The sequence below is a fragment of the Pinus tabuliformis genome, chromosome 1_2, assembly GCF_031772625.1.
Source record: "Pinus tabuliformis cultivar Carrire ecotype Pingquan chromosome 1_2, CPIR1, whole genome shotgun sequence".
Lineage (NCBI taxonomy): Eukaryota > Viridiplantae > Streptophyta > Pinopsida > Pinales > Pinaceae > Pinus > Pinus tabuliformis.
In genome coordinates, this window is record NC_142298.1 from 874,647,322 (window position 1) to 874,659,569 (window position 12,248).

A 12,248-nucleotide genomic window follows, 5' to 3' on the forward strand; every position below is an offset into this window, starting at 1 on the left:
CTGTTGGGAAAATTTGTGCAAATCCTACTGGGAGGGTTAGCTGGAAGGATTGCCCAATCCTGAAGCCCAGCAGGCTGTCAGAGAGGATTGCACAATTTTTGGAGGGAAGGATGGTTGCCCTCCAGAAATGCGCAATTTTCAAGGGGAAGCTGCTCAGCGTGCAGCTAGACCAAGTCTGGGTGAATAGCTTGTGAAAGGAAAATATCAAACTGCGATTGACAGGTTGCCTTTGAGCAAGAAAGACATTGAAGCTTGAGGACTTAACGAAGCAAGGCAAGTTGTTGTGAGGGTTGGTAGGGAGGCTCCAAAATAGGTTGAGGCAAAATTTTGGAGGGTGGTTGTAGCCGCTACAACATAACGGAAGATGCAACTTGGATGAATATTGCAAAGATAAAGAAATATGGTATAACCATTGAAGACCTAATGGACAAGAGTCCATGAAACCTTTTGTTCTGTGAGAGTCTAATGCAAAAGCATCCCACAAAATTTTCCTTTTCTTTTGATACAAAAAATATATTCTTTCAAGATATTTTAAGTTGTAAGAATTTGTTAGTTTTTTTGAAGTGTCCCTAGAGGACAAATGTATTTAGTTGATAGTATAAGGTGGTACCCAGTCTTCTAGAATGGGGACACCTACAGGAATCTCCAAGAACTATTTGTTACAACTTCATTTTTCTAATGGAGATATTATGTCAAGGACGAGGGATATAAAACAAGATCTATTGCTCAAGGTGCTCAAGCCTATGTAATATCACCCCACCTATGTAAATACCTGCAATACGAAGTATAATAGAAACTTGTGCGTTTACTATTTGATAGTGTGATTAAATTTGTGTATTGAAATCTATGAAAAGGGATAAGGATTAGAGTCTGTGTTAGTTTTACATGGGAAAAAGTCGACATAGCAAACAAAGTGTTGAGAATACTGAGAAAGGGTTGAAGTCACAAGGTGAGGAAGTCCCTATAGCTGAAGGTCGATTACCTAGGCACAATGCATATTGAATGAACCAGGCCGAGCCAATAGGCTAACGTGAGAGCAAGGGAAACACTGAGTTGGGTGCATTGGCAATATGGTGCAAGAGACGTGGGTGTATTGGCATGAGGATGAAGAATAGAGCTGACTGCTTCCCTCCACCCCCTCCATGTAAGGGACCACCTGCAACCCCCCCCAAAATACACAAGAACCATGGGATTTCGCTAGAGAACCAACGGTTCTCCACCGTTCAATTAAATTGGTAGGCCAAGAACAATTGCGCTCCATTCCCTCCCTTCACTTCCCCCTCGCCCCCACTTACATTGACATGAGGGCCAACAACCCCCTTCCAATCCACATGCGTCATGGATTTACTTCCACTGACCATGGTCATTAGAAATAATTCGAGGTTAAATGAGGAAGAGCCCCCAAGGGGTTGGGTCCTGGGTCATGTGGAATTGCATTGGACCAAGGGCTAACTAAACGAGCACTTAAGCACAACGATCAATAAAAACAAGTTCCGCAACATGTTGAAATGCTACATCAAAATACCATAAACAATCATCTATATAAATATAATACATAATTCAGTTTTATTATAAAATGTCATACTCATCTAGTTTAGATTAAGTGTCCCTTCTATCTTCCCATAGTCATGTAGTGTTCGTTTTTCTAATTTCATAATGTTTTTTAATTTAATTACATTTAATTTTATTGTAATCTCAATACATATAAATTAAATCAAATCAAGTTAGATCTATTAACTTTAATATATGATAAGATTTACATCCACGCTATACTGTATCATGTTGATTATTTAACACAATTCCATATTAGTTTGTTTGTTTAACATATTATTTATAGCTTTGAGGTTATCATTATTTCAAAAGCCACAAAATTTAAGTCAACACATATTTTGTGCATAAATTATCTTCTATTTAGCAAAGAATGAGATGCAACATGTTAGTTTAAAAGGATAAACATGTTCATTGCTGGGTGCAACTAACATTACCAGTAATCTCCACAAGAACACAAACCATCTTTAAAATGGTGGAATCTATTTGCATCTCTCACAATAATTTCTCGCCCAACAATCTTGGAGATGAACTTAGTGACATTGTGACAGTCACTACACACACGGAGATTCTTCATAATACTAATTGGGGTGCCTGGGCTTGTATTGATGATCCCAAAACTAATGGCTAGCTTCTCGCTATGACTGCAGAGAATGTTTTCCTTAACCTCCTCCTCCACATCCTGCAGCACAAGATTTGTGTTAGGCACATAACCTGCCTTCTTCATTTGCCCATACAAGGTTTCCAACATTGCATAAATTTTTTCAGATTGAGGATGGGTTCTGTCTCCCACAAGGAATGTATGAACCTCTCTATGTACTGCAACAACACTGCATCCTGGTGGCTTCTTTACTCCCCTCTCTTTCATCATTGTCCTCAACTTTACTACATCCTCCCACCTGCGTGCCTCAGCATAGATGTTTGACAACAGTACATAATATCCAGCATTGTTTGGTTCTAATTCAAAAAGGTGTTTTGCTGCTTGTTCTCCAAGCTCAATATTGCGGTGAATTCTGCAGGCCCCAAGCAAGGCTCCCCACACATCTGCACCAGGCTTCAATGGCATCTTTTTTATAATGTCATGTGCTTCATCTAGATGCCCTGCACGCCCAAGAAGGTCAACCAAGCATGCATAATGCTCCAGCTTAGGTGCAAGGCCATAATCCGACTTCATGCACTCAAAATATTGCCAGCCCTGGTCGACTAACCCTGCATGAGAGCAGGCAGTCAAAATAGCAGTGAAGGTGATATGATCTGGCTTTGTGCCTGTCTGTTGCATTTGGGAAAAGAGAGCCAGAGCATCCTCACCATGTCCATGAATTCCATATGCCAGAATCATTGCATTCCATGATACAACATCTCGTTCAGACATTCTTTCAAATAGTGTGTGAGCAATGTGAACTTTTCCACATTTAGCATACATGTTTATAAGTCCGTTGACTAAAACAACATCAGATTCAAATCCACTTCTTATTGCATAACCATGGATTTGCTTACCTTGTTCCACAGCAAATAAATGGCCACATGCAGGTAAAACACTAACGATGGCAATTGAGTCGGGTTTCATACCCTGGGCTTGCATTTCATTGAAGAAAGCCAATGCTTCATGGGGGTGGCCATTTTGGGAATAAGCAGCAATTATTGTTGTCCATAACACAAGATCTCGTTGAGGCGTCCTTTCAAAGAGTTTGGCGGCAATGTTAACATTCCCACATTTGGCATACATGTTTACGAGTCCATTGACCACATCAATATCAGTTTCAAATCCACATCTTATGGCATAACTGTGGATCTGCTTACCTAGTTCCAGAGCCAATAAATCAGCACACACAGGCATAATACTAATTATGGTGATTGAATTGGGTTTTATACCTTGGACTTGCATTTCGTTGAAGAATGCCAAGGCTTCATGGGATTGGCCATTTTGGGAATAACCAGCAATTATTGCAGTCCATGACACAACATTTTGTTTAGGCATTCTCTTAAACAATCTGTGAGCAATATTAACATGCCCACATTTAGCATACATATCCAAAAGCCCAGTACCCACAGCAATATCATGTTCGAATCCACTTCTTATTGCATAACCATGGATCTGCTTACCTTGTTCCAGAGCCAATAAATTGGCACATGCAGGCAGAACACTAATTATGGTGATTGAGTTGGGTTTTATACCCTGGACTTGCATTTTATTGAATAATGTCAAGGCTTCATGGTGTCGGCCATTCTGGGAATTAGCAGTGATTATTGCAGTCCATGAAACAAGATCTTGTTCAGGCATTCTTTCAAACACTTTGTGGGCAATGCTAACATTACTACATTTGGCATACATATTAATAAGCCCATTTCCCACAACAACATCGGATTCCAATCCACTTCTTATTGCATAACCATGTATCTGTTTACCCTGTTCGAGAACCAACAAATCGGAACATGCAGGCAGAACACTAACCATAGTGATTGAGTTGGGTTTTATACCCTGAACTTGCATTTCTTTGAATAATTCCAAGGCTTCATGGGAATGACCATTCTGGGAATAACCAGCTATTATTGCAGTCCATGAAACAACATTTCTTACCGGCATTTTGTCAAACAGTTGGCGCGCATTCTGTAAACTTCCGCACTTGGCATACATTGACGCCAGCGCAGTACTCACAACGACATCCGACTCAAATCCCCTTTCGATGATATCTTCGTGAATCTTCCTGCCTGCTTGGAGATCTGATAGGTTGCCGCAGGCTCTGATTACAGAAAGAAATACCAATTTGTCGGGGTTTATGCCTATGCGTTGCATTTGATAATACGCCCTCAACAATTTAAGCCAGGAGCCATTTTTAACATAACCTCTGATGGCCTCGTTCCATATCAGCGCATTGCTCCAATTTTGTTTGTGTATGTCCATTTGGGTGAATTCGTTTTGGTTACCATATGCGCTGGCACATGTCGAAACTTGCAGATGCAGGTAATGGAAGAAAGTTTGATTGGGTACGGAGACGGGGACAGGCACGAAAAAGACGGTCGGAAAAATAGCGGAAATTCCATCCTGCAGACAAGAGAGGAAAAAGGAGGCCTACCATAACGCCTCCATCGTGGGCATTAATTTGTCTTCTCCGACATGCTCATTGTTACAAAGCAGGCCGAACTTTTTGTTGCAGAGAAGGTAGAGTGAGGAGAAGCAAATGAGGCAAATATGAACCGGCAATGCCAGTTCCTTGAAAGTTCACAAACTGCAACAAACTGCCTATTGGCTAACAATAAGCACGGCACGGTGCTTCAACAACATGGTGCAGTTGATAAACCACCGCAAGGCAGGGCATGCAGTACATGCCCAGAGCTGGATTGGATTGGATTGGATGATGTACCTGCTTCAATCTTAAGGCAGGTATATATTGTCCAACTCTTTGTTTATTGCTAAATAGACTGGTAAATATTTGTTGGGCATATATCGTCCAACTCTTTGTTTATTGCTAACTAGACTGGTAAATATTTGTTGGGCATATATCGGCCAACTTATTTGTGTTTAAATAGACTTGTAAATATTTGTTGAGTATATATGGCTCAACTTATTTATGGTTATGCCTAAATAGACGGGTGAATATTTTTTGAGCATATATTGCCCAACATATTTATGATTAAATAGAGTAGTAAATATTTGTTGGACATATATTGCCCAACGTATTTATGACTAAATAGACTGGTAAATATTTGTTGTCATAAATCATTGCCCGGTGCCTACTGTTAGCATTATCTCTTTAGTTCGAGCTATTATTATTATTATTATTTTACACTATAATGAATTCAATAAACCATTGCTTGGTGTTTATTGTTAGGCAGAGGGTATTTGACTTTTTGCACTTCATAGTGTAGTGAATTCAATAAAACATTGCTCAGTGTTTATTGTTAATTCAATAAACCATTGCTCGGTGTTTATTGTTAGGCATAGGGTATTTGCCTTTTTGCACTTCACACGTTTATTGTTAGGCAGAGGGTATTTGCCTTTTTGCACTTCACACTGCATTGAATTCAATCAATTGCTAAACTACTCCTCGGTGTTTCTTGTTAGGCAGAGTGTATTTGCCTTTTCCTTTTTGCAATAAGTAAACTCAAGGAGAGCTTTTTCATTCTTTTTTTAATCATTGTGAATTGGTAATTTTGTTTAATAAGAGTATATATAATTGTCGGCAAGGCAGATTTTCCAATAAGTTAAGGCTTATCGAGAGTCAATACATCTTGTCAGATTTTCCAATAAGTTAAGACTTATTAAGAGTCAAGACGTCTTGACCCCACTGAAGTGGAATTTATAACATTAAGAGTATCTTCAATATCCGCAAGCCAGATTTTCCAATAACTTAGGACTTATCAAGAGTCATGATGCCTCAACCCAGTCGAAGTGGAATCTATCACAGGGGGTTGTCTACCCTTCAAACCTTATCACAAGGGACCAACATGTCCATATACAAGAAATGAAACCAAGTGGAGAGGATAACACACTACTTTTTCAACCACTCAAGCTAAACCCATGAGATAAGAAAGACTTATATTTGGGTTTTCCTTGTGGCTTCAGGTAATGAAGATGGGGTAATAAAAGTGATGCATAGGTATATAGGGTCATGATCATCTATTTTTAGAGTTATTGCATGGTGGAGGGTATGAGACAAGTTAAACTTATGTAAAAACAAGGTTAGGCACCAAATTGGTGTAGGAGACTCTCTATTTTGTGGGACAAGGGATTCGCTAGACATCAAATTGATGTATGAAAGCCCTTTATTTGTGGGATAAGGGATCTGCCTTCACGATTTGATTAGTAAAGTCTATGAAGGGGTACATACTCTACCCCTTTGAATTTGAACTTGTGACCTCTTACAAGGAGGCATGTGTTCTTAACCATTAAGAAAGATTAATTAAATGATTTTTGAGAAATAAAAGAGTTATGCTTTTTAGGTGTAGGTTGGGGTGCATGCAATAGGTGTTATTCCTACAAAGGAATGTCTTGTTATAATGTATAGGTTAAGGAAAGGCTTAAAAAGTTACCACTATTTAATTGGAAATTGCAAAGGTTATGATGGACATTGATCATTAACATATATTATTAGGGTGGTCTAAAAGTTCTACATTTTTCAACTTTTTTGAGTATGTTTTTCCAATGTGTTGTATCCAAAATTTGATTGGAAATTCTCAAATTGCAAATGATAATTGTTGAGACTGCATAATTCAAGTGCCCTTAGGGTATTTGAGGATGTTGAACCGATATATGCATTTTCAATAGTATGATTTAAGCAATGTAAAATAGTGATTTCACCAACAATTACATCACTAGATTCTAATGTATTATCAAAGTAAAAAATGTAGAATATTTAGATTCGCCCTACATTATGCCTTGTTTTACAATCTACCCGTTATCAACTACCCACCATATGTTGGGAACTTTGATATTTAAAGTGATCGTAAGTACACTAAATTGGTGTCATATTTTGAAATCTATAATAAATTGAAATCAACACATTATGGTAGCATTAATGGTTGTAATAAAAATATCTCCTACCTCTCTCAATAGATAATGAAAACATAAGAGATAGGTGCTTTTATGTGAAAATCAATCATCATTATATAGAGAGACAAAATGGATATAGTATGATGGCATCATTTGTTACAGAGAATAAAATGTTTGATGTTTTTATTGACGGAAATAGCGTAAAACTTGAATTCTGACAAGGTTATAATGAGTGGTGTGAATCATTTAGTATGAGTGATTGATCATGATTTATCTATGAAAGGATCCAGCTTGTTATGTGAAACACATGGGCAAGGCTTCCTCAAGAAGTTATTTTCTTAATGCACTAACAATAGGTATGATTATGGAGGATTACTTTTATATTATTGGGGAATCAAATTGGTTATGGTAATATGTCAAGGTTGAGGTTCATTGTGATGCATATCAGGGAGAATTACAACCTATACATAATTACAAGAGGAATGTCTTTCAATAGAGCCAAAAGGTATGTTAAAATGAAACCTTAAAAGTTATTAAAAATACACGTTTTTGATAAAGATTAATAAAATAATAACATAAAATTTAAAGTAGATAATTGAATTAATTAATAACCACCATTAAATTATTAACACATCATTAAATTGTGTCTTGTGAATCATGGAAAATCCTACAATAATATTAAACAATTTACAATATAGCTTGAGTGGGCCTAATGGTTAAGAGCATGTGTTTCCTCCTAAGAGGTCACAAGCTCAAGACCAGAGGGGGGTAGGGTATGTATGCCTTCGTAGACTTAGCAGTCAAATCATTGCGCAGAAGTGGGTCCCTTGTCCCACAAACAAAACGGTCTCATACACCAATTTTGTGTCTCACTTGGTCGTGACCTTAAAAGTAAATAATAATAATAATATACATATTCACATTATTTTTGTTAAAAAATGTATACGCCCAAACCAATGGAGAGACATTCAAGTCCTATATGTTCATGTGAGAGCATGATGAGGTGACTCATCTTAACAATTAAAAAAAAAAAAAAAAACTTATGATGGAGTTAAAATTAAGAGAAATTTACACTCCTTTGAGATTTTACATGTTTATTAAACATTTTCTTACTCTATTACCTTGAATGAATGAATTTCGGTGCCTTGGGACTTTCTATCCGTGAGGATTCTCAATCTTTGACTCAAGGAGCCTATTTTATTTTTTATCTTGTATTTCAGTTGTTATATTGTAAGTGTTAGATCTTATTAGCTAAAAGGACCTAATTGGGAGACACGTAAACATATACAAACATCTAGTGTTAAGCGGTGAATGGGCAATGCGAGAACGTACAAAAAAGAAACGTTGTGTAGAACATAAAATAGAACCCTGTGGAATGTGAAAGCATGTTTGGGGCGACTTGTAGGAGACAAGCACATGTCAAGTTGGAATTTTAATGAAACTTAATTATTTTGTATAATTTTATTATTTTGATAAAATTTCACCAAATTTTATGGAATAGATTATTATTAGATATGTTTTACTATTTAAGCATAAGCACAATTCATAGAGAATTTAATATCAATAAAAGATATTTAAATATTACTATGAATGAAATATTTTTTTTAAAAAGAAACAATTTCTCAAATAAATTTAGGACCTTTTTTCCATATTCGTGGATGGTGTTTATAATAAACTTCTTAGTAGGTACTAGTATAATTCACCTCGCAAAACCCAAATGCAGGTTTTCATCCTCACCATTGGTTGCTATTAAGACTATTGGACCTTACTAGAAGAATAAAACCTAGGCTAGTAATGAGATAGTGTTATTTAAACCAATTGAGCTATTGACCCTTGGGAATATGAATAAAATAATATATGTGTGGTGGGGGGCACCTTATGGTTGTGGTTGAATGTGTGGTTGCACCTAAAGGGATTATATTAAATGATCTTATGGCCTATGCACATGTAACTGTATCAAATTCCAATCCAGTGTTCTTCAACAAGTTTTTTGAATAAGTGGATCAAAATCCACTAAGTTTGTCTTGGTGAACACTAAGGAATTTTTCATACGTCGACAAGTTTCAATTCTTGTGAAAGATTTTCTTAGAGTCATGGGGCCACCTTAAAGTAGAGGTTGAATTGTTGTTGCACCTAGAGAGATTATATTAAATTATCTCATGGCCCATGCATACATAAGTGGATGCGGTTGAATGTGTAGTTGCACCTGGAGAGATTATATTAAATGATCTTGTGGTCCATGCATACATAAGTGAATTGAATCTCACCTGATGTCCTTCAAATTTAAAGTTTTGAGTGTTAGCCTAGTCAATTGAACTATCTACTCAAGGCATGTTAATAATAGAGAGGTCAATGTCATAGGTTCAAATCCAATCAAATATCTTGGAATTAGCATTTGTAATTGTCATTGAAAATTGAGTTTCCCTTCATTTGGATATTTCAAAGAATAGAGGAGATAAAATGAGGTTTTACTCAACTATATATATATATATATATATATATATATAGAGAGAGAGAGAGAGAGAGAGAGAGAGAGAGAGAGAGAGAGAGAGAGAGTTTACGTATCTATGATAAATAATTGCTATATGGCTCCAAAAAATATGTATTTGCATTAAAATTTGGAGTGAAAATAGTTGAAATGTGTGATAATTATTCATATATAAAACACACATGTTTATAACTTTCATGTGTAGCTTTAAAGTGTATTAACCCATGATGCAATGAGACTAGAGGATACACGTAGTCTAACTAATAGACAAAATGGCCCTTTTTTGAGCATTTTTCTGGTCATTTTTGTTCAAAATGAAGTAGATATTTTTAAAAATCATAAGTTTAAGTTCTTTAATTGCAAAGATTGAGTGCCTCAGTGGTTTTTAAGGGTGTTGAGTCCATTTATGCATCAAAAATGTATTTTAAACAACAAAAAAACACAATCTTGCTAGAAACTGTATTTGTCATATTCTGGCCAAAAATCCATTTTGTCTATTAGTTAGACTACGCCTACATGACATATTGTGGCATTAAATAATTTCACCTTTACACTTCTATTGTCATTAATTTTTATAAATGTAAATTTAATGGACACCATGGAGGTAATATTGATAATGTTTTATTCTATTTTTTTAGGAAAACTTCATGAGAAAAATCAAAACATGCATTCCCGTATTTGTGGATGTTATCCCCAGTAAACTTGCTAATATAGACTAATGCATATCACTTAAGGAGATTTGAACCAAGCATGAGTTTAGATAGCCCTTCAACATTTTAAATTGAAGGAAATGTCTCAAGTTTGACCCATTTATGATATGTAAATTATTGTGGATATTCCATTGGACAATTTCAGTTTGTCACAACATATCTACTAAAATATATTTGAAAATCTAAAATCTACATTATCAGGGTTAACTTTTTCTTAGATTTATGGATTCATTAATTATTGTGTTATTCTTATGCAAGTATTAAATGAAATATGGAAAATAGAGAAGAACAAAGTACAACTAAAAAAACGCAATGAACACAAGATATGATCTGCGAAACCCTAATAGGAAAAGCCCTACTAGAAGATGAGGTTGTTCTACTTTCTCTGAATGGAAATATATGCAAGTACAAAGGAGTGAGACGTGAGTGAAACCTACAACCCATGGGATGCTACATTACATAGACCCTCTTTTTTTCCTCTCTCTTTATTCATTCTCTTCTACATTGCTCATATATGGAACAAAATGCACTCCAATAGAATGGATCCCCTTTTCCTCTTGGTGGCCTAGTTATAACACAACTCTATAACCTACTAGTGATTAAGTTTGACTCCTTCAAGTCTTAACTAGTTGAATACAACATTAACTATTCTAAAGTTTTTTTCATCATGATCATGTGGCTAGCCCCTTTTCCATGAATAATGGGGATTCATGTGGCATCCTCTTGAATCAACATGGTCAAAATAGTAAGGTCAACTTCTGGGTGGCATAACTTTTGCAACAAACTTCATTTGAGGTTTTATTGCACCGTTGGAAAGGTATCTATGTGTAGAATAGCACTTGTGGGAGTCATACTTAAGAAACAAAGTTTTGCCTCAAAAAAATGTTGTTTAATTGATCCAGATTAGATCATTATATTGTTTTTCATCCATCCCGATGCTTTTAGAATGGAAAAATTGGAGGAATCAACTCATGGGACAATTTTTACTAGTGGGACCCAGTTTGGCAAAATAGGGTCTGAAACCTTCTGGGAGTGTTTTTAGGTATCAAATGACATTTTTTGAGGGTAAAACTTTGTTTCTCTAGCATGAAACTTTTTTCACCTATTCTACACACAAATACATTTCCAGCAACACAAGAGTCACATCAATCAAAGTATTTATGTGAAAGTTTTGCCATTCAGAAGTTGACCTTCCTATTTTTACCACCATAATTTGAGAGGATGCCACATTAGCCCCCATTATTCATGAAAAAGGTGATAGCCACGTGATTATGATGTAGAAGACTCTAGAAGAGTCTATATTGTAACTCTGGTTAAGAGTTTAGTTAGTCAAACCTAACCACAAGTAGGCTATCGGGTTGTGTTATAACTAGGCCACTAGGAGGAAAAGGGGTTCCATTATTTCAAGTGCATTTGTTCCATAGTTGAGAAAAAATAGCAAAGAGGGATACGAAACAGAGCACACATATAGGATTTGCGCAGTATAGTAATTACAGTGCATAGGCCACACTTCTGTGTACTTGCGGCCATATTTCCATTCAGATAAAGAGAGCGAAGTGACCTCACCTTCCAGTTGTGTTTTTCTCCCGAAAGGCTTTCCCAAGCATATCTTGTGTCAAATTTTTGTGCGAGTTTTTATTTTGTCGTTCTCTATTTTATGCATAATTTTCATTCGCATGCACACACTATTAATAGTAAATCTACAAATACAGGAATCTAAAAAAATGTAATAGTGTAGAATTTCTATTTCAAATATAATTTTATCATAAATATTGTGACGGACTACCCAGTGGAATATCCACATAATTTTATGAATTATTAATACCTTAAACTACTTTCATAAGGTTGTAGACCCCAATTCACCAAATTGAGACCCGCTGGTAAAATTGGTCTTGTGATCTAACTCCAATTTTTCCACTTTGAAAGCATCAAGATGGATGACAAATAATATAATGATCTAATCTAGAACATACCTCCCATTTTGGGAGATTTTGGTCCCAAATATATTTTA

At 36.0% G+C, this 12,248-nt stretch overlaps 1 pseudogene; it reads right to left on the reverse strand.

Annotated features, from left to right (window-relative positions):
- Positions 1 to 1,940: 1,940 nt before the first annotated feature.
- Positions 1,941 to 4,892, reverse strand: LOC149208748 (pentatricopeptide repeat-containing protein At1g11290, chloroplastic pseudogene; annotated as a pseudogene).
- Positions 4,893 to 12,248: the final 7,356 nt, after the last annotated feature.